At 37.2% G+C, this 22,087-nt stretch overlaps 1 long non-coding RNA gene across 1 annotated transcript; it reads left to right on the top strand.

Moving 5' to 3' along the window:
* Positions 1 to 19,034: 19,034 nt before the first annotated feature.
* LOC121416537 lies at positions 19,035 to 19,558 on the top strand. The gene is made up of 2 exons (XR_005970194.1): positions 19,035 to 19,397; positions 19,434 to 19,558. It is a non-coding gene; the product is annotated as an uncharacterized LOC121416537 (long non-coding RNA).
* The last annotated feature ends 2,529 nt before the right edge of the window (positions 19,559 to 22,087 follow it).

Genomic DNA, 22,087 nt, shown 5'->3' with positions numbered 1-22,087 from the left:
ATGCCGATTCGCTACCAATTCATGCTGCTGGAAGTGCTAGCTACACCGCGCGGGCCAAATTGAATTCATGCTGAACATGATCATGAATAACCACATCCAAACAGAGTCTATCATAAGAAGGAAAATGATATAACTGTACTTACAAACAAGTGAATAATCCGAACCTGAAGGCAAATCAACTCAACGAATAGTAGCAGACGATATGGTAAATGCACTGACGATAAACTTCGTGTGGCTGGATAGATCGTCACTCGTTCTGTTAGATGTAACTTTTATCTCATTAATTTGACAAAATTACGAAACTCGTGGAATTATTTATCTATGTAAAAATATAGTAACATCTCTTATTATTTTTTGAATTACGATAAAACCTGTTTTGAAGGAAAACGTTGAGGTAAATTAAAATTAGATGTAAAAGATCATCCCATCATGCGTAGCATTATGTGATCGTAAACAAACCATCACAACAACACATGCCGTATTGTTTGCTCGCCTTGGCTGAGACTGAGAGAATAGATCTATGCACGTGTTGCACAGCTCTCAATCAGCAAGGAAGGAATACGTGCATGTTTGCGATGGTTTGTTTGCAATGACATACAAGCTACGCATGTTGGGGGGTGATCTTTTACATGTAATTTTAGTTTACCTCAACGTTTTCCTTCAAAACAGGTTTTATCGTAATACAAAAAATAATAAGAGATGTTACTATATTTTTATATATATAAATAATTCCCCGAGTTTCGTAATTTTGTCAAATTAATGAGTTACAAATTACATCTAACAGAACGAGTGACAATCTATCCCAGCCACATGAAGTTTATCGTCGGTGCATATCGTCTGCTGCTATTCGTTGAGTTGATTTGCTTTCAGGTTCGAATTATTCACTTGTTTGTAAGTACAGTTATATCATTATTTTCCTTCTTATGATAGACTCTGTCTGGATGTGCTTATTCATTTTCATGGATTTAATTTGGCCCGCGCGGTGTACGTAGCTACCACTTGTAGCAGCAGCTGAGTTGGTAGCGAATCGGCATGTACATGACTTGTGATCGTCAGGCAAGTTGAATTTTCATCATAATCACCGGCATTGTTCCCCCATTATTTACCTCCAACTACCTCACTGTGTTGTTCACTTCATCATCATTCTCTTCATCTTTAAAATCATCAATTTGAGATGAAATTCTGGGTTTTCTTTCATTTCATGGTAGAAGTATTCAGTGACAGTGTCGGGAGAAAACGTACCCACGCAACAGGTTTTGCATGCAAGTGGAGCTTCACGTGGGAGAGCCAATCACGCCTCTCGTACAGACAGTGACGTCATCAAATTCCAGTCAATTCAGAGACCGATGCGAGGCATATTTCGGAGGGGCATTTTAGCGTTTTTTAATCGGCGATTTTCACCTTTTTGTATTATTTTCGGATTTTTTGAATGACCCACTGATGATCCCCACATCATTACCTTTCCATTGATATATAATAAGACCACATTCATAATCAATATATTTCTCCTTTAATCATTGCCAAGCTTGGGAAAAGTGTGGAGAAACAAGAATTAAATAAAAAATGAAATGTAAACCAACTTTAAATGATAAAAACTTAGTAAAAAATGCTGGAGATGTCTGATAAAAAATTTTGTTCAGATTCAGTTATGTCCTCAGATATAGCTGGCACAAAAGGGGTAAAGGTTGTGTTGAAATTTCAAATTTGGGCGGCAAAATTGTTACAAAATGCTTGAATGTATCCATTTTATTTAAATTGGCTAAAATGCTAGGGAAATTTATGAGAAATGCTTCGCAGGTTTAGTTTGATTTCGCCCTTTCCCCTTGACACAGCGTGAAAACAAGCTTTTCTGCCCAAACAGATTTCTGCGAGCTTTAAAAAAATGGACAGCGCTCACTCAAGTGTAACATTCTGTCAAAACTTTTACTTTCATTTGATAGATGAGACCCAAACCCATAATTTTATGTTAAAAAATTACCCACATGTTGTATATTTTTTAATTCCCAGGGCTTTTTCAAAGTGTAAACTTTTTTTTGATACGCACTGTATAAGATGATACCAAAGAAAAGTTGAAATTACCATTAAAAAGTGATCTAAAATGGCCAAGAATAATCACCTTTTTTTCAAAAGGGATTAGGTCCATTTCAGTTTTGTTGCAAAAAGGGGTTAGGTCCACACATTTTTTTTTGGAAATGAATTTTTTACAAAATATGAAGACAGGTAGATTTCTTTCATAGCCAATTTTATGTTCTCATGGTAGGGCATCATGAAAATTTCGTTTCGCATAAGAATATTGCAATATTGCAATTTAGTTTCGCATAAAAATATCGCAATATGGGGAAAGTGGACCTAACTCCTTTTTCAAACAAACTATTCTGAAGAGCTCATTTGTCAAAAGGGGTTAGGTCATTGTTCATAATTTTTTATTGCTTTCTGTCTCAAAACCTCTGTATTTTTAGTCGTTCAAATGAAAACAACAAAAATTTGAAATTCACATGAAAACGTGAATGAAAGTGGCAAAGAAAAATCACCATTATAATCAAAATTGATTGGATTCATTCCAGTTTAGTTGCAAAAGGGGTTAGGTCCACAATGATATTTATTAAAAGAATATATAGAAAAAAATTGAAGACAGGTAGATTTCTTTTATACCCAATTTTATGTTCACACGATTGAGTAGTACATCATGACAAATTAGTTTCTCATAAGAGTAATGCAGTAAGTGATAATGAAAAACATGGATTTTCTCGGAATGGTAAAAAGTGGACCTAACCCCTATTGAAACTAAACTCTTCATTTATATTTTTATCTTTTCTGTTTATTTTTGATTGCAGAAAACTAAATGAACCTTTATTTCATTATTTGAACAATAATAATAATAAATCAAATTCTTTTACATAATTATTGTACAGTCTCCAATATAGGTCCTATTATGAATAGCAGCCGGGAGCACTTAATTTTAAATGGCGACTTCTATGTCATTATCATATATCAATGACCTAGGTACAATATTCTAGGGGGATTCTTAAAATTATCTAGGCAAGGTAGCAAACCGATCCTAGGCTATAGAATATTTATTTTTTATTTTCAACTGGAAATGAATCTGGTTTTTATATGGAAAGAAAAATACATTTTATATACAGGTTCCACATTTTGTAGAAATAATTCCCCTCCCCGTATACCCATCATGGACAGTAAGGTTTTATGATTGCTTCTTCCAAACCAAACAACTTTCTCTAACTGCCCCCTATTTCCTGCCTCTTCTCTCTCTCTCAGAAACTGACACACACAAATATATGCATAATGGCAAACAATTCTCCTATCACTTTACTTACTTTCCCACTCTTATCCTTATTTCTCTTGAAGAATATTTTGTTTAACTGCTGTTTGCTCTCATGGTGTCACAGTAGTATCATCACATTTCACAGAGTGCAACATCTTGTGCCATTTGTGCATACAAATTCTTGGTAGCAATGTATCATCACAAATTGGTGATTAACAAATTGAAAATGACCAAGATCAAATAATTCAATTAAAATTAACATGTTTATTAAGAAATCCATTTTCTAAAACATTGAAAATAACATGACAATAATAGAGTCTACAAGCATTAAATTCGATGAAAAAATAAAGGATTGAGTACATTTTTCTACACTTAAGTTAAAATATACAATGTTTATCAAAATTTCATTCAAAAGATGTTGATGAGCCTAATACTTATTATGAGGGATGCATCCAGGATTTCATAAAAAGAGCATACAAATCTGTGACAATCTGTTATTTTTTTCCACAAAAGTTTGGCACTCAAAAAAAGAGGTAAATTCCTTCAAATTTGCTGACAAGAAATATTCTACTAATGTGAGAGCACTCCACATAAAGGGGGGGGGGGGGTAATTCCAGAATCTCCCTAAAGAGTGCCTTTCCCAGTCAATACATTAGTGAATCATTCACAAAATTTGATATTGTCTACTGTCACTGTGGCTAGAATTCAATCTATTTTTAAAAATATAGTCTATTTATATATTTTTGCAGAAGTAACCCATTTTAAAAAAAAATTAAAAGTAAGATAACAATAAATGCAATTTAATATCCCTACATAATTATTCAGCCATTATATGAAGACTCGCAATTATGGTAACTTTGTCCAAGCCCATTGTAGCTAACATAAAGACCTTGATTTCTTGCTCAGCCATGTTACCATGGTAATTGTCATAGTGACAAGATTACAATAGTAATAACTTGTTTATGAAATGAGGTCCAGGAATGATACTAAAATTATTTCTTAATCCTCTGATCACCTTTGTTAACATTTATCTACGCATGATTTTTATTTCAAAATATAAATTTTTGTCTTGTATACAATAGGCCTTTAAGAAGAGAATTATATTTAATTTCACAAAAACTTCTAAGAACTAGTAGAAGTATTAAACATTAATAAAAGGTGATACATTTGCCCATTGGAAAAAATATTTCTTACTTGTATTTTGTGTGAAATTTTTTATACTTTAATGTCATTGCCCGCTGATGAACCTGAACTTGTACTGCACTCTTTTCTACACATGTGCAGTTTAAAGAACATTCAATGCTTTGTTGAAATATCTATTGAAATTAATTTGAAGTAACTACTTATTAACTTGGCCTTCATATTTCTTCCGTCTTGGTACTTGTGATACCGGTACTTAAACAGCTTGGGCAGTGGGAAACCTGCATTGTAAGAAAAAGAGAAAAAACAAAATGAGCTGCTGATGTAAATTAGTCTAACTCATCTAGCATGTCTAGTCCAGTTTTATTAAGAAGATTAAAACTCCATTTAATACTTTAGTCACTTTTGTCCCACATCTAGATAAATTGATATATCAATATATGTTTTGATGATAAAGAGTCCAAATTAAATCAAATATTTATCAGATGATAACTGTTAATATCATGTTTTTTTATGTACATGTACATAGACAAAAGGTATGGTCGGTGAAAATGGAAATACTGGTGAATCTGAATTCAAGCAAATATTAACTATCAATGGAGATTTAATTTCACATGATATCTTATCTTGATTCAGCTCAATGGGCCATACCCCCCCCCTCCCTCCCCCAAAAGAGGGAATATTTATTTATTTAGACTATTTTTTTTTGGGGGGGGGGTGATGAGCTTAGATACAGCCTGTATTATTATTAAAACAACAAGCATACCTTGCAATTTTCCAATTCAGATGTCCTGTTCCTCATTAGAGTGTAACTCACACTTGCTGATCTGCATGGTTCTCAAATTTGTCCCTCTGACCGGGTGTGAACTTCTAAGATGTAGGTCCTATTGGATCTGCAATAAACATTTTTTTTTAAAGTTTGAGAGTATTAGAGGAGATAAATAAAACTACTCTTCTTAAACAATATTTTTAAAAATTCCCAGCTGCCCATATCATTGGCGTATGAATATTCCAAACTAAATGATCTGGTCCAAAAACTTCATTCTCTCTCTATCATAAAGTTTCACAGAGAGGAATATGCATACCAGGTACCCGACTGTTTATCAAAGTAAACTAAAATGATTCCAACCACATATTGTTCCAGCTGTATAGCTGAATCAGGACCTGGTCTATGCTGGTCCTGTATATAACTAACGATTCACATCACATTTGAGTTAAGTAAACACTAAGAACGTTTTCAGAATACCACCCAGGCCAGGCCCAGGGCATCCTGTTCAAATAGAAACTTGATTTAGATCTACGTCTAAGTCATTTCATTCAAATCTAACACTAAATCAATTGGATTTCATTCATGATTACTCTGAAGTAAAAAGTTTCTGAATAAAAGAAGCTGCTGAGAATTAAACTTATTCATATGAAGATAAAATAGCGTGGACGGACTAGGCCTAAACTTCCAACTTTCCGAGCTTGAATTTTGGGCCTAGTCCGTCCCCGCTATTTTCATACCCCATGACTACATCGACAATCTCGCTAGCCGGCTAGCACCGGCGATATCAAGGCCGGATCTCGCTCTGACCAAAATCGACAGTTTGTCGTTACTAAAACAGGAGGTCGGAAACAAGTCCACATCTACCCCTGATAATTGACAAAACTGAAATACAGGTTTACTTTTTTGCCTACATGAACATTCTGATGAAGGTCTAGATCTACGAAAAATGGTAAGTTAGGCCTATTTTTTGAGAAACTCACTGACAGATGATTAATTTGGAAGTCAGGCAAAATAAATGGGAGTGTATGGAAATGGATTTTTACGTAGTAAAGTAATACGGGATGGGCCCCGAACCCCGGCAAACACATCACCATTGGGAGTGAGATCAAAACATCAAAATCAACTTAACTTACTTTTATTCTTATGGAAAGTCATTAGATTAATATTGATGTTTCCTCCAAGATTTTCTACTCCAATGAAATTCAATCAAAAATCACGATTTCGAACATCAGAAGAATATAGGGTGCAGTATAGATCACTTTTCTTGAAATACATAAGAAATAACATCCGGCGGAAGTTACATAACGGATTAACGTTGACCTTGAGGAAACGAGGTCAAGATAAAGGTCATCAGGAAACCATGTTTTCCTGCTGATAACAATGGGATTAAGGGTGAACTTGGTGGACACATGGATATGTGTCCATTGGGGAAAGCGTTATAAGGAAGCCATGATGTTCCGTTAATGGATTAACGTTGACCTTGAGGAAACGTGAACAAGATAATTAAAGGTCAAACCAGGAAGCCATGGAGAGATTAAAGGGGGTGGCTCAGATCACAAGGAAGCCACGCCCAGGGTGTATGAAGGGTGTTGGGTTAATTATACAGTGAATTAGGGTTAGTAGAGGATATCTGCCAGGAGGAAATACATGGAGGACTCAGATCACAAGGAAGCCACACCCCTGGGCATACAGTGTTCTGCTAGATGCATGGTCGCCATGAACTACCAGGAGGAAATACACAGAGATGGCATGTGCAGTAAGCATGTAGGTAGATGAATGATAAAAGAGAGCATACGAGGAAAAAGTTTCTATTTTGCCAGCATTGATGCGCTGTGGCGTCTCCGGCGTCACATCATCATCATGGGGTTGTGGGGTGTAAAAGAGGATATGACAGCTGCTACAACTCGCCATTTTACCAGCATTGTGGCGTTGCGAATGGTGTACTCAAGGTATCCCCTACCCCCACAACCCAACCATGCTGATGTGACGCCGTAGACGCCGCAATGCCACAATGCTGGTAAAATGGCGATTTGTAGCAGCTGTCATATCCTCTTTTACACCCCACAACCCCATGATGATGATGTGACGCCGGAGACGCCACAGCGCATCAATGCTGGCAAAATAGAAACTTTTTCCTCGTATGCTCTCTTTTATCATTCATCTACCTACATGCTTACTGCACATGCCATCTCTATGTATTTCCTCCTGGTAGTTCATGACGACCATGCATCTAGCAGAACACTGTATGCCCAGGGGTGTGGCTTCCTTGTGATCTGAGTCCTCCATGTATTTCCTCCTGGCAGATATCCTCTACCAACCCTAATTCACTGTATAATTAACCCAACACCCTTCATACACCCTGGGCGTGGCTTCCTTGTGATCTGAGCCACCCCCTTTAATCTCTCCATGGCTTCCTGATATGACCTTTATCTTGTTCACGTTTCCTCAAGGTCAACGTTAATCCATTAGCGGAACATCATGGCTTCCTTATAACGCTTTCCCCAATGGACACATATCCATGTGTCCACCAAGTTCACCCTTAATCCCATTGTTATCAGCAGGAAAACATGGTTTCCTGATAATGACCTTTATCTTGACCTAGTTTCCTCAAGGTCAACGTTAATCCGTTATGTAACTTTCGCCGGATGTTATTTCTTATGTATTTCAAGAAAAGTGATCTATACTGCACCCTATATTCTTCTAACATCAATTCTAGAAACAGATAATTAGTCGAGCTATTTCGTTGTAAAAACTGGAAATTCGCAGAGTCAAAAAGAACAACACTTCGCCCAGATCTCGTGGGGAATTGTGGGAAGGAAAAACTTGTCTAATTCATAAGATATGAATAAAACATTAGCGTATTAGCCAATCATAGAGGTGTATTTTGCGTAATTTGACGTCATTTCATGAATTAAACATTGACCCTCCAAAATCAGCCTTCAAATTGTCTGCCGGCAGCCATGTTGGCTGTGTACAAAACCTATGGGAGAAAAAAACGCGCGAAAAGAGTTACCTCTCTAGCTCGCTTCGGGAGCTTACGTGTATGTAAGATCGTATCTCTGTGGAGATACGGTCTTAATGTCACCCGCAACGTTCGGCACGCGCACAATGGGACACTATTAACTTGGAACGATTTTTGTGATAAGGCGAATATGTCGTTGGAAAATTGGTTATATCTCCAGGAAATGCACGTATATGCAGCTAAATTTGGTATCATCACAAAGCATGAATTATAACAAAGACCGTCATGGTATTTACAGCGCAGCAATCGGCAGCAATTTGTAAAAGAAATGCTCATAAAAAATGCTAAAACCCCCGATTGTCAAATGGTTTCGTCCAAAATTACCTCTGAAGGGATAATCATTTTATCTTGAAGTTTTTTGATCACTTAAAAAAATTATTAATCAAAAAGTACCGTGAATTAGAAATAAATTAAGCAATTCGTTTTGTAAAAACAGTGAAATATCTCAAACGTGTCATTTTCACATGCAGTAGCCGTAAAGGGTCATTTTCCGGTACTACTGAATAAAATGGGGAACTGATAATCAATTTCATGGAGAAATATTGTATGGAGACATCCTACAGTTTCTTATCTTTGCTTAGAACATGAAAAAAAATTGTTTCATGACCAAAAACCAGTTTTGGCGCTCTTTTGCTCCCTCCTGGCCCACCGTGCGGCGACTATAGTCTCACTCTGCTGTTTAGGTGTTACAAAAACGCCTCGAACTTTTTGTTTTGTAGCTTATATACATTATGGAGTGCTCATTTGATTTGTTAATAAGCCTTGATCTTTGTCTGTTACAACACAGTTGTAAGGAGATGATAGACTATATTCAAAATTAAAAAATACAACCTGACTCACAGGTGGATCGGGGGGGGGGGCGGAAAAAACATTTTCATCCACATTTTACCTGATCGGCTGAAAAAAGTTGATTTTTGTTCGTTCGTTTGTTTTGATGGGGGGGGGGGTATCCTTAGACTAAATTTTAAGTGTATCTTATCTTTATGTTTACAACAGGATATGTCTCATGACATACCCTAAGTGTGCGAGCGCAAAGTGCGAGGTCAGTTTTTTTACATTTCACGTAACTATTTAGGCCTGAAAATGGATTATTAAGCAGTATTTTGCTGTAATCATAAGATCTTACAGGACAATAAATGCTAAAGCGAAGAGTTATTAGAAATATCTTTCATTGTATTTATTCTATTTCATAAAATATATAAACCAAGTAAATTAATACAATTATAACGATTCAATGTAATAAATAACACCAACTTGAATAGCGAGTCCACCGCCATGTGTTGCACCTAAAACTTAAGACTCATTACTTCACCTCCCCCCCCCCCCACCTATAAACTAAACTTAAAAAAAAGCGTTTAAACATTTTGCTGACAATAGATGGGGCTCTTAGATATTCATGGACGAGAACCAAATCAGAGATTCGACATCAATGTTAATGGTTGCGGTGCGAAAACAAATCACAAAGTGGAAAGGTGCTTGCGATTTGCTTTTTGCGATTCGCGTTTTAAAAAACAGAACCACAAAGCTCAATTCCTTTTTACCCCCTTTAAATGACTGAAACAGAAATGCTACTTATCCATAACTGTGTACCTTGATTCTCTAGCTGTCACAGTCGCCTCACACTTACCACCACACTCCCCCTACATACAGGTATGAGAACCCCACCAATTCTTCATCACACAGTGTTTCTTCCGTTCAACCATATCGATCCCTCCAACTTATAAGGTACCTCCTGCAAACAGAATCCCTTGCTGAGCTTCGGGTCATTGTCTTAATGTATATGCAGCTCCCATGGATCCATTTGCCACATTTCTCACACCACACTAAGTTTGCTTTTACCCCTTTTCCACATATGCTGCATGGCCGGGTCTACCTTACAAACACTTTGCCCTTCTCACTGTGACACATATATAGAGAGAGATATATATATACTTAATAACGATAGAGGGCGTACTTCCGCAAATCGCTGTGATTACTCGGAGACCGGCCGCCATTACTCGATAGGTCTTCTCAGCCTGCCATGCGCGTACAGTACCTATGGGGCATGTACATGGAACATAGAACCATGAGCATAGAACCGGAACAAAATTATGACATATGAGAGCGAAAGCAAATGGAAAAGCAAAATTGTAAATATTGCACTAGATTAAAGTTCAAATGAACAAAAAAATCTAACAAAACTTATCAATAAACTTAATATGTTTTAATATAATTTGGTATTCAAGTACATCAAAAATTCCATAGGCTCTATCACAGTGTCTGATGCATCTGAAACACGAAAAAACCCACGACTGCTTTTTCTCATGTATAATTTCCTAATTACTATGATGCTGATTGGTGATAATTTATTTCTTCACTTGATAATTATTATAATTTGTTTTCTATATATATCTACACATATAGAATAAGGCCGAACTCCTTTTTAAACGTCGATGTAACCAACATCACAATAACTCGTATCATAAAATTACTTTTTATTGATAATATTTAAAATTTATTTACGCATTGCTCCAGTTAACTGATGATTAAGATTTCAAATGTAGGCAACCATCGATCATATTGACTACTTTCTTACATGCGATCAACGTAGAAAAGTCCGTTGACAGCAAAATTTGTATAACAAATGTGCGCATTTAGTCGTACAATTTTGCGATGTATAGAAAGCCGAAATGGGGGGTAGGATGTTTACAGTGTATTATTGACTTGCAAACATTTCAAAATTTCGGAGAGTAAAAAAAATCTATGTGCAACATTAAACAATTCACGATTTTCTGGAAAGTCGGACTTGATTCAACCCGGATGAAATACTATGCTGATAGGCATACCAGCTGAAATATTCTGTTGATATATAGCTGGTGTTTGTGATCCTATAATGATTCCAACGGGCCAATATTATATGAACAAATCAAGGAAAAATATTAGTAATATAAGGAGAGGAAGAAGGAAAACGGAGTATAGGAAGTATAGAAAGTATAGAAAGTATAGGAAAAGCAAGGGGGCGGTTTAGGAGGATATTATAATTTGTATTTTTACTACAATTAAAGAATATTATTACTTAAAGCTGATTGTATAAAATCAAGTAATAACAATGTCAGACATGAAAGAGATCATTGCAAACTTAATGAACTTATCATAATTATAAAAGCGGTTGCAAAATTGTGAATACAAAACCAAACATATTAAACAATGATATTGACAATAAAACTGACAAATACTTGAAATACGATTCTACAAATTGTCCGCTGTTGAGTGATCATCCTAATTTTTAATCTCTGTTGTATATTCCTTTCTTGAAATTATTGTGTTAGTTAACTGTATCTGTGTCGCTTGAATATTAACTTCATGGCAAAGATTTCCAAAACGTACACTAAACAGATAAATACGAATTTTGCATATTCAGTTTTATTTCTAATTTTAAAAGTAAATACTGATTTGATTTTCTAGTTTTCTTTTTTTGATTTCAATTGCTAGTCTATGGACCTGAGTTTGATTATTCAGGTTAGTTATTTTCATTGATAAACAAAATTATTATATCATTTTATATGGGGGTGCGTAATGGTATTGGAATTGGTGGGACAGTACATGTTCATTTTCACTCAAACGAGGTGTCCGAATGCGCCCCCTGTATTCTGTTATTGATCAGTATGTTAAAGTGAATTGCTTGGGTACACCCATTGTCACACCCAAGTCAACCCAAGAGGACATACAATAAATTCTCGCAACCAATTGTCACACCCAAGTAACTCAAGAGGACATAAAATGAAATAATTACATGAACAATAAAAATACAGTTCAAAGAATTTATTAAAACTGTATTCAGGTTCTTGTAGAACAATGATTCAATGGCTTTGTTTCTGAGTACAAATAACATAAAATAAAAGTCTTTGGAATAACATACAAAGTAACCCACTTAATAAGGTGATATAATCATTCAAGTTCAATGTTCATCGATACTGACGAATCGTTATATAGTTACATCAACTGACGACGGATCTGTCTTCCCTCTGACTCTCTTTACAAATCTTGTCCATAGCGGGATTTGACAGTCATAATCATGGTGGATCCGAAGATGGGACCGGAACGGCTACTGGAATGGCGGTTGGAACCAAACTCAGAACCAGAATTGGAATAACCAGTGGAACGACCAGTGGAACCACGAGTGGAATCGGAACCGGAATCAGAACCCATCTAAAAACAAACATTACCCAAACTATGAATAATCTAAGGAATAATAATATCTTCACATCTTCACAATATTGAGATATATATATATATACTTCCCTAGATTAATTCTCGACTGTATACTATAAACAATCTAAGGAATATTATCTGTAAATCTTCACAATATTCATACAGGTGATTCCCTAGATTAATTCCAGTATTAAAAGGAATAATTTCTTCCAATCTTCATAATACTCATATGTCTTTAATCTCACATCAGTCCTCAAAATGTTTTACATATAACAAGAAAAATGACTCCTTCCTAAAAAGCATTTCTTTTAGTACAAAATCATTTCTGATTTCTAAATCTGTGTCCTGGAATAACTCAACTCCTTCACATTAATTATTAATTAACATGACATTAATTAAATTGGAGATAGTTTTAGTATAAACTAATACTCTTCTCTTTTATATAGAATTCAATGGTCCCTTTTAATGACCTTGCCTTTCTCAATGACACAATCATAATATAAAATGAACAGTAATCAAAAATCATTTTCACTTACAGTTTGACGTCTGTGACTAAAGGCAGGAAATCATCAGGAAGGCCTCAATTCTCAGCAGTCATGTTCTTGATGCTTAAAATTGAAAATGCAGCGCTATCTGCCCTAAATCCAAGTCTAAAACTTCAATTTTCTAATAGCATTTCTGAACCAATGACCCATAGGTCCTCCCTGTTTGACTTCTGAGCAGATAGTGAAGCCTTAGTGCTTGGTAAGGCAACACACCCAATGCAAAAATGTTACACCTGTTAAGCCAGGGAGAGTGCACTGGAGCCTAACAATGGTTTATTCAGTCCAGGACTTAATTGAGCATAACAATAGGGGATAGCATAGGAGCATAGCAAAGTTTGAATCCTTAACATCACCCCCTCCTTAAGAAAATATATTATATTTACATTATGATTCAATCTATCCCTAACAGTTTTGACTGAAAACAAACTAATATAAGCTATCTTGCTTGATTCTTACAGAAAAATCTGCTTAAAAGTAACTATACTTAATCTTAACCTTAAACTGCCCTGCTTAAGAAATCCGCGCCAACATTTTCTGAACCTGGTATAGACTCAATATGGAACCTGTAGGGTTGAAGAGCAAGGGACCACCTCATGATCCTACTATTTGTCGACTTAGACTGATTGAGGTAGACTAGAGGTTTGTGGTCCGTCTCCAGTATGAACTCTCGTCCATCTAAGTATACCTGGAACTTGCCGATTCCCCATACAATCGCAAGACATTCGCGTTCGATCGCTGAGTACGCTTGCTCTCGTGCAAGTAACTTCCTGCTGGCATATGCGACAGGGCATTTTCCTTCTTCTTTCTCTTGAAGGAGAACTGCTCCGATACATGTACCTGTTGCTGAGGCATCAGTGCGGATGATGAATGGCTTAGCAACATCAGCTAAGCAAAGGATTGGAGCTGTCGACAAACAGTCTTTCAACTGCTGAAATGCTTTCTTGTCTGCTTCACTCCAAATGAGCTTGTTTGGTTGACGGCCTTTCGTCTTGTCAGTTAGAGGGGTGGCGATTGATGCAAAATTCGGGATGAATTTTCGGTAGAAGTTCACCATCCCAATGAAAGATCTCATCTGCTTCTTGGTCTCTGGTAGTGGAGCATCACGTACCTTCTCCACCTTATCTTGCATTGGTTGAAGCTTGTCCTCTCCCACGATGTGACCTAGAAATTCAATCTGGTTACATCCTATTTGACACTTACTTGGTCGTGCCGTCAAACCAGATGTACGAAGTCTGTCGAATACTTCTCTCAGAACACGGAGATGCTCCTCCCATGTTCTAGTATGGATGAGTATGTCATCCAAGTAATTGTGAACGCTGGACATACCATTGAGTAGTGACCTCATAACCCGACTAAATGTCGCCGGCGCATTCACAAGGCCGAATGGCATCCTACGAAATTGGTATAGCCCGCTCGGACTACGGAAAGCGGTCTTTTCCTTGGCATCATTTGACAAGGGGATTTGCCAATACCCTTTGGATAAATCCACTTTCGAGAAATATCTACACCCTGAAAGACTCGAGAAAATCTCTTCAGTATTGGGAATAGGCTCCGCATCGAACACTGTAACTCGATTCAACCGACGAAAATCCACGCAGAATCGATTAGTCCCATCAGATTTCTTTACTAACACGATAGGTGAAGAATAGGGAGACTCGGATTGCTCGATAACATCCATATCTAGCATCTTCTTGACTTCTTCTTCGATTGTGTTCCTGCGAGCATGGGGTGTAGGATATGGTCGCTGACGCACAGGTTCGTCTGTAGTCAACTTGAGTGAATGAGTGCCTATCTTGCACTCTCCTGGAAGATCAGTAAGGACCTCCTTGTAACCCTGTAACAAAGACTTTACCTCACTTGTCTGTTCTTGAGATAAGTTCAAGCATACCGAGACATCTTCAATTGTCTCTGTCGCTTCTAGCGGAGGGAGTTGAATACCAAGTGACTTCGGTTTCTCCATCACAGGACTTTCTCCATCGTCGTCATCCTCAGTGACAACAGTAGCTTGAGCTCCGATCTCTGGATCTTCCCTATTAGTAGAAGACTCTTCACGTTCGTCGTCTTCATCTCTGCTGATATAACGCTTCAACAGATTAGCATGGAAAGTCTTTAGCTTTCCGTTGATGTCCAACCTATAATCCTGATCACTGAGTTTGTGCATAACAGTGAACGGACCTTTCCACTGTACTAACAATTTGTTGTGTTCAGTGGGTAACAACAACAAGACTTGATCTCCAACCTGAAATCTTCTCTCCCTACTCTTCAAGTTGTAGTACTTTGAACTTCTTTCCATCGACTTCTTCAGCTCTTGCTGTGCTACTTCCAATGTCGATTCTAGTCGTTCCCTCAGCTCGACTACATACTGGTAGGTTGATTTCAACTCCTCATTCTGTTGCTTACCAGTCCAAAGTTCCTTAAGAATCATTAAGGGTCCTCTGACGGTACGTCCATACAGGAGCTCGAACGGTGAGAAACCCATTGAAGCCTGTGGAGCCTCTCTGTAGGCGAACAAAATAGGAGCAAGATACCGATCCCAATCAGAGGGACGGTCTGAACAAATTCTACGGAGAATCTTCTTCAACGTGCCATTAAACCGCTCGACAAGCCCGTTGCAGGCGGGGTGATATGGGGTCGTGGTCATTCGCTTTATAGAAAGCAACTTCCCAATATCTCTCATAAGATCAGAGGTAAACTGGGTACCCTGGTCTGACAAAATCTCCTGTGGTACACCGACTCTGGAGAATATCTGAACAAGTGCCTCTGCAACTGTAGTTGTCTCTATGTTGGGCAAGGCTACCGCCTCTGGGTACCTTGTGGCACAGTCGACTACGGTAAGAATATACCTATTCTTCCGTGAAGTGATTGGCTGTATTGGTCCTACCAAATCAACAGCAATCCTCTTAAAAGGAACGTCGATAACTGGCATCTTACCAAGAGGAACACGAGGGACTCTGCCCTTGCTGATGGTTCGTTGGCAGATGTCACATGACTGACAAAATCTACTTACATCGGCCTGTAAACCTGGCCAAAAGAAACTCAGCATTATCTTATCCGACGTTTTCTTGACACCTTGGTGTCCGCCCATGATCCCTTCATGTGCTAACTTCATAACAGCTTTCCGATATGGCTTCGGCACAACAAGCTGTACAACCTGGTTTCCATCCGCAACACTGTTTGGTTGGAATACTCTGTGCAGCAAACCATCCTGTAGGAGAAAAGTAGAATTTTTCCTATCTGTCTTACTGCCATCCTCCGACTCAGCAAGCTCTCTTGCCTTCTTGAGTGTGGGATCTGCTAACTGCGCTTCCTTGATATCGTCAGGGGAAACGTCTGGTAGGGGAGACATCACCTTCAGTGGAGCCTGCTTTCGCTCAGCAGCTTTCACTTGTGACCTCGTCTCAACTGCCATCCCGACTTCTGATGAAGGGTGAACTCTACCATCACTGTCTGAGTCTGAAATTCCCCATTTCGGATTCGGCGCATCTGGTGGAAGAACATTCTGGATATTTCCTAGAATAACATCAAACACTGGAGCTTTCATACACAAAGCTACAACGCATCCTACATAAAAAGGACAATCAAGATGAATCTTAGCAGTAGGATACCAACGTGCAGTACCATCAATGAGAATACAGAGCTTGTATTTCCCTGTCATCTGCTCCTTGTTAACTAGTTTCTTCCGAATCACAACACAAGTACACCCTGTGTCTCTAAGAACAGAAACTGTCTCAGAATTAACAGTTCCATTAGTAACTGGCATTAGTGAGCGTAACTTACTTTTACAAGTCGCACATAACTCTAGAACTCTCCTCTTCCTTTGTTTCCTTGAAGGTCTAGCCTGCTCCATGCCTGTGGCAGACATCATGACAAACAGCCCACTCTCGATCTGAGACATGCTATTGTCAGCATCTAAAACTTTGGGAGAAGAACATGTGGGACATGAAAAACATAAGTCTCTACTCGCCTCATTATCTCCATCATGAGATTTAGTCTTAACTGAAGACTTCTTCTGTTTATAGGTCTTGGTACCTATATCTACAAAACTTCCACCCTTCTCAGGTTTTGGTTTAGAACTTGACTTACAATTTCTTGCAAGATGACCCATTTGGTCACACAAATAACATGGCCCAATTGGCTTTCGACTCTTAGGCTTTTCCTTATGAAAAGCTTCACTCTTGTTTTCAGACTTATGAGGTGTCATTACTTTGGTGTCCTTTCTGGGACCCTTGAAATGACCACCGTGTGCTGAAATATAAATCTGAGCAGCATCAGTCATATCCCTAGTAGTCTGTGGAGTACGCTCTCTCAAATAAATAGCTAATCCTGGATTAATCTGCTCAAGAAACTGCTGTCTAATTATCAAATCTTTCAATCCCTCAAATGATTTATCTGTGTCTGTAAGATCTACCCATCTTTCGAAATAGTGTTCTAACCTTGCCATAAACTGACCAGCAGATTCTCCTGTCTCTGGTGTTGCTCTGTAGAACTTCTTTCGGAAGTCATCTGCAGACATCTGATATCTACGAAGGAGGGCGTCCTTGAGAGTGGAATAATTAGCAGCTTCATCTGGTGCCAGTCTACTGTAGACCTCCAAAGCCTTCCCTTGTAGAAGTGCACCTAAATTAATAGCCCAACAATCTGTTGGCCATCTCTGACTGTTAGCGTATCGTTCAAAACGCTCTAAGTATGCGTCTATGTTGTCTCTACTTTCATCAAAGTGAGGTAACTTTGGGATTTTTGTCAAACTATGGGTTCCATTCCTAATATCTCCTGAGATTCATTACCTTTTTTAGCCTGTTCAAGAACTATCTGTTTATCTAGAATATTTTCCTCTAATTTCTTCAACTCAATTTCTTGTTTCCTATCTTCCCTAACAGCTGCTCTTTCTTCTCGTGCCTTTTGTTCCCTATCCTTAATGAACTCAAACAAGTCTTCACCTGCTAAACCTAATTCCTTACCCAAGTTAACCAATTTTTCATCAATAACATCCATAATGAAAACTCAACCAGGTAGGACTATGGTATCAATAATTGATATCTCTATGTAAGAGATTGAACTTTTCCAAACCGCGCAAATGCAGAATTGTTATTCTTACCAAAGAATCAAGAACACCTTCTGCCGACTTGAAGACTTGCCTTTGATTCCTGTCCTGCAGCCCAGAATCACAAATATTCCAACTGTATACAGAGAACAATAAACCATGGAAGAGAAGTAGCATACAATGTAAGGTCAAAGTTATTCATATGTAAACATTCTACAGTGCGTCCCAGAATAAACGAAACCGAGATTTAGCGATCATTTTTCATAACTTAATCATAAATAGAATAGACAAATGACCTACCAATTTAAAGCTTACAATCTCCTCTTTCATCTGATGTTACTTTAGATTATTTCTCATTCACGCATGAGTGAGCAAAAGCAATTTGAAAAAAGAATACCAAAAAATCATTTGGCGGGGAGTATCTGGGTTTCAAAAAGAAAACCACATTTCTGAAAAGTTCAATATCTGCTCTTTAATTTGGTGCCTAAATTACAGAAAATGGTCAAGAAATAAAAAAGTTCTGGTCATTTGAAATAAGGCTTGTATTTCCATAATTTCATGAGATAAACGTGTTTCCACCGGTTTCTCACAGAAGCTTTCGTATGGTGAACAAAAGATTTAACGCATGGCTGATCGTCAACAAAACAGACTGTCGAGAGAGTTTGAAAGCCAGCCTGGAGAACCTCTTCATTTTATGAAATTATTGAAATTCAAGCCTTATTTCAAATAACCAGAACTTTTTTATTTCTTGACCATTTTCTGTAATTTAGGTATCAAATTAAAGAGGAGATATTGAACTTTTCAGAAATGTGGTTTTCTTTTTTAAACCCAGATACCCCCCGCCAAATGAGTTTTTGGTATCCTTTTTTCAAATTGTTTTTGCTCACTCATGCGTGAATGAGAAATAATCTAAGTAACATCAGATGAAAGAGGAGATTCTAAGCTTTAAATTGGTAGGTCATTTGTCTATTTTATTTATGATTAAGTAATGATAAATGATCGCTAAATCTCGGTTTCGTTTTTTCTGGGACGCACTGTATAGCTTATCCAATGATGCGTGTATAGTATTCAACATATATTAAACATCACTAAGCAATCCTAATATTTCATAAGAGTATTTAAACACTTTGTACTAGGAAACCTATCAAAAGATTATATTCCACTAAAAGAAAATCCTTTCTATGCAAATACAACTTAGAGGACAATCTATTCCATGAGAGATAAACATTACCAAACAGCTAAATTAATTTTGCAAGAGCTAATAATCGATATAAAAGCCAATACTAATTTGCAAGAGGTAAACCTCCTAGAAAAGCCAAACAATTTTGCGAGAGGTAAACCTCATAATATCCAAAGTAATTTTGTGAGAGGTAAACCTCATAATATCCAAAGTAATTTTGCGAGAGGTAAACCTCATAATATCCAAAGTAATTTTGCGAGAGGTCCCGGGTTCGACTCCCGGACAAGCCCCCAATTGTCACACCCAAGTCAACCCAAGAGGACATACAATAAATTCTCGCAACCAATTGTCACACCCAAGTAACTCAAGAGGACATTAAATGAATTACATGAACAATAAAAATACAGTTTAAAGAATTTATTAAAACTGTATTCAGGTTCTTGTAGAACAATGATTCAATGGCTTTGTTTCTGAGTACAAATAACATAAAATAAAAGTCTTTGGAATAACATACAAAGTAACCCACTTAATAAGGTGATATAATCATTCAAGTTCAATGTTCATCGATACTGACGAATCGTTATATAGTTACATCAACTGACGACGGATCTGTCTTCCCTCTGACTCTCTTCACAAATCTTGTCCATAGCGGGATTTGACAGTCATAATCATGGTGGATCCGGAAATGGGACCGGAACGGCTACTGGAATGGCGGTTGGAACCAAACTCAGAACCAGAATTGGAATAACCAGTGGAACGACCAGTGGAACCACGAGTGGAATCGGAACCGGAATCGGAATCAGAACCAGAATCAGAACCCATCTAAAAACAAACATTACCCAAACTATGAATAATCTAAGGAATAATATATCTTCACATCTTCACAATATTGAGATATATATGTATAAACTTCCCTAGATTAATTCTCGACTGTATACTATAAACAATCTAAGGAATATTATCTGTAAATCTTCACAATATTCATACAGGTGATTCCCTAGATTAATTCCAGTATTAAAAGGAATAATTTCTTCCAATTTTCATAATACTCATATGTCTTTAATCTCACATCAGTCCTCAAAATGTTTTACATATAACAAAAAAAATGACTCCTTCCTAAAAAGCATTTCTTTTAGTACAAAATCATTTCTGATTTCTAAATCTGTGTCCTGGAATAACTCAACTCCTTCACATTAATTATTAATTAACATGACATTAATTAAATTGGAGATAGTTTTAGTATAATCTAATACTCTTCTCTGTTATATAGAATTCAATGGTCCCTTTTAATGACCTTGCCTTTCTCAATGACACAATCATAATATAAAATGAACAGTAATCAAAAATCATATTCACTTACAGTTTGACGTCTGTGACTAAAGGCAGGAAATCATCAGCAAGGCCTCAATTCTCAGCAGTCATGTTCTTGATGCTTAAAATTGAAAATGCAGCGCTATCTGCCCTAAATCCAAGTCTAAAACTTCAATTTTCTAATAGCATTTCTGAACCAATGACCCATAGGTCCTCCCTGTTTGACTTCTGAGCAGATAGTGAAGCCTTAGTGCTTGGTAAGGCAACACACCCAATGCAAAAATGTTACAACTGTTAAGCCAGGGAGAGTGCACTGGAGCCTAACAATGGTTTATTCAGTCCAGGACTTAATTGAGCATAACAATAGGGGATAGCATAGGAGCATAGCAAAGTTTGAATCCTTAACACCCATGCACCCCCTAAACAGCGAATTTGAAAAAAAAATCATTCTCGACATTTTAAATTTTATTTTCAGTGCCATATAGGCCGGCAGGTTTTGTTATTTTCCTATGGGAAAAATTCATCACGTAGGCCTACACGTCGTACCAATAGCACAAGTGTCAACAACATGCTTACCAAGAACAATAATGAGATGCCCTGCATACAGTAACCAAAGATAAAAACCGCTAACTTATACAAATCATTGTACGTTAAAAATGATATATTTAAAAAAAATAAAGCAAGGTACATATAGGTAGGCCTACATAGACATTACAAAATCATATCCAATTTAAACAAATTGGTCAAGAGAAACAAAGGACGTGAATGGAGGAAATGTGGGAAAAGGAGGATACAGTTCAAGGTCGGGAAATCCAGAGAAGATGGGCTAATTCACTGTCTTTTGAGTTAATTTCCAATCTTTCCATTAATGCACGTTGTATATTTTTATTTTTATCTAATATAATACATTTTGTTATCTATTATTATCTAAAATAGGCATATAAACAGAGAGGTAAACGTAAAAAATCATAATAGAGAATTTCATCCCGAGAAGTCAGGTATAAATGCCAAATTCACAGCATAATCCCCATGTAATCACACTAATGGTTAATTGAGATGCAATTTGTCATTAATATTTTCGATTGTAATGAGGTTGGATTCTTTTCTTCAAGAAAAAAAGACCGGAGACGGCATCCCTTTTCAGCGTTACAACGCACGAGCTATGTGTACATATCTGGGTACTTCTGCATATCAAGACCTATCGAGCAATGGCCGACCACGCTCCGTGCAATCACATACGTTAAGTACGCGCGCCTATGGCGACTCCGTACTCAAGCGTAATTAGTATACATCTCTATGCTGTGACATTTGTCTTTCAAAGATTTACCCTCAGACCCTAACTCTGAAATGCTTTCTTTCATTTCCAAGGCTTCTCCCTTAGTCCCTCCATAATGATTGTCTCACTCATGAAAAACCAAGTCTCACCAGCATCCGCCTTCCTCATCGAATCCTCTCTATAGCTCTCTCCCAAACCATGTCAATCACATATGCAAATATAAACGGCGACAATATACAGTGGGTGTCAAAAAAAGTTTACACATAGAAATAATGGTGTAAAATCATATATTTGTAATATTGTTGTAATGTGAAATTGGCTACCCCTAT

This window comes from Lytechinus variegatus, chromosome 6 (genome assembly GCF_018143015.1).
Source record: "Lytechinus variegatus isolate NC3 chromosome 6, Lvar_3.0, whole genome shotgun sequence".
Taxonomy (NCBI): domain Eukaryota; kingdom Metazoa; phylum Echinodermata; class Echinoidea; order Temnopleuroida; family Toxopneustidae; genus Lytechinus; species Lytechinus variegatus.
The sequence above is the reverse complement of the archived record's forward strand: the minus strand, read 5'-3'. Positions and strand labels throughout refer to the sequence as shown.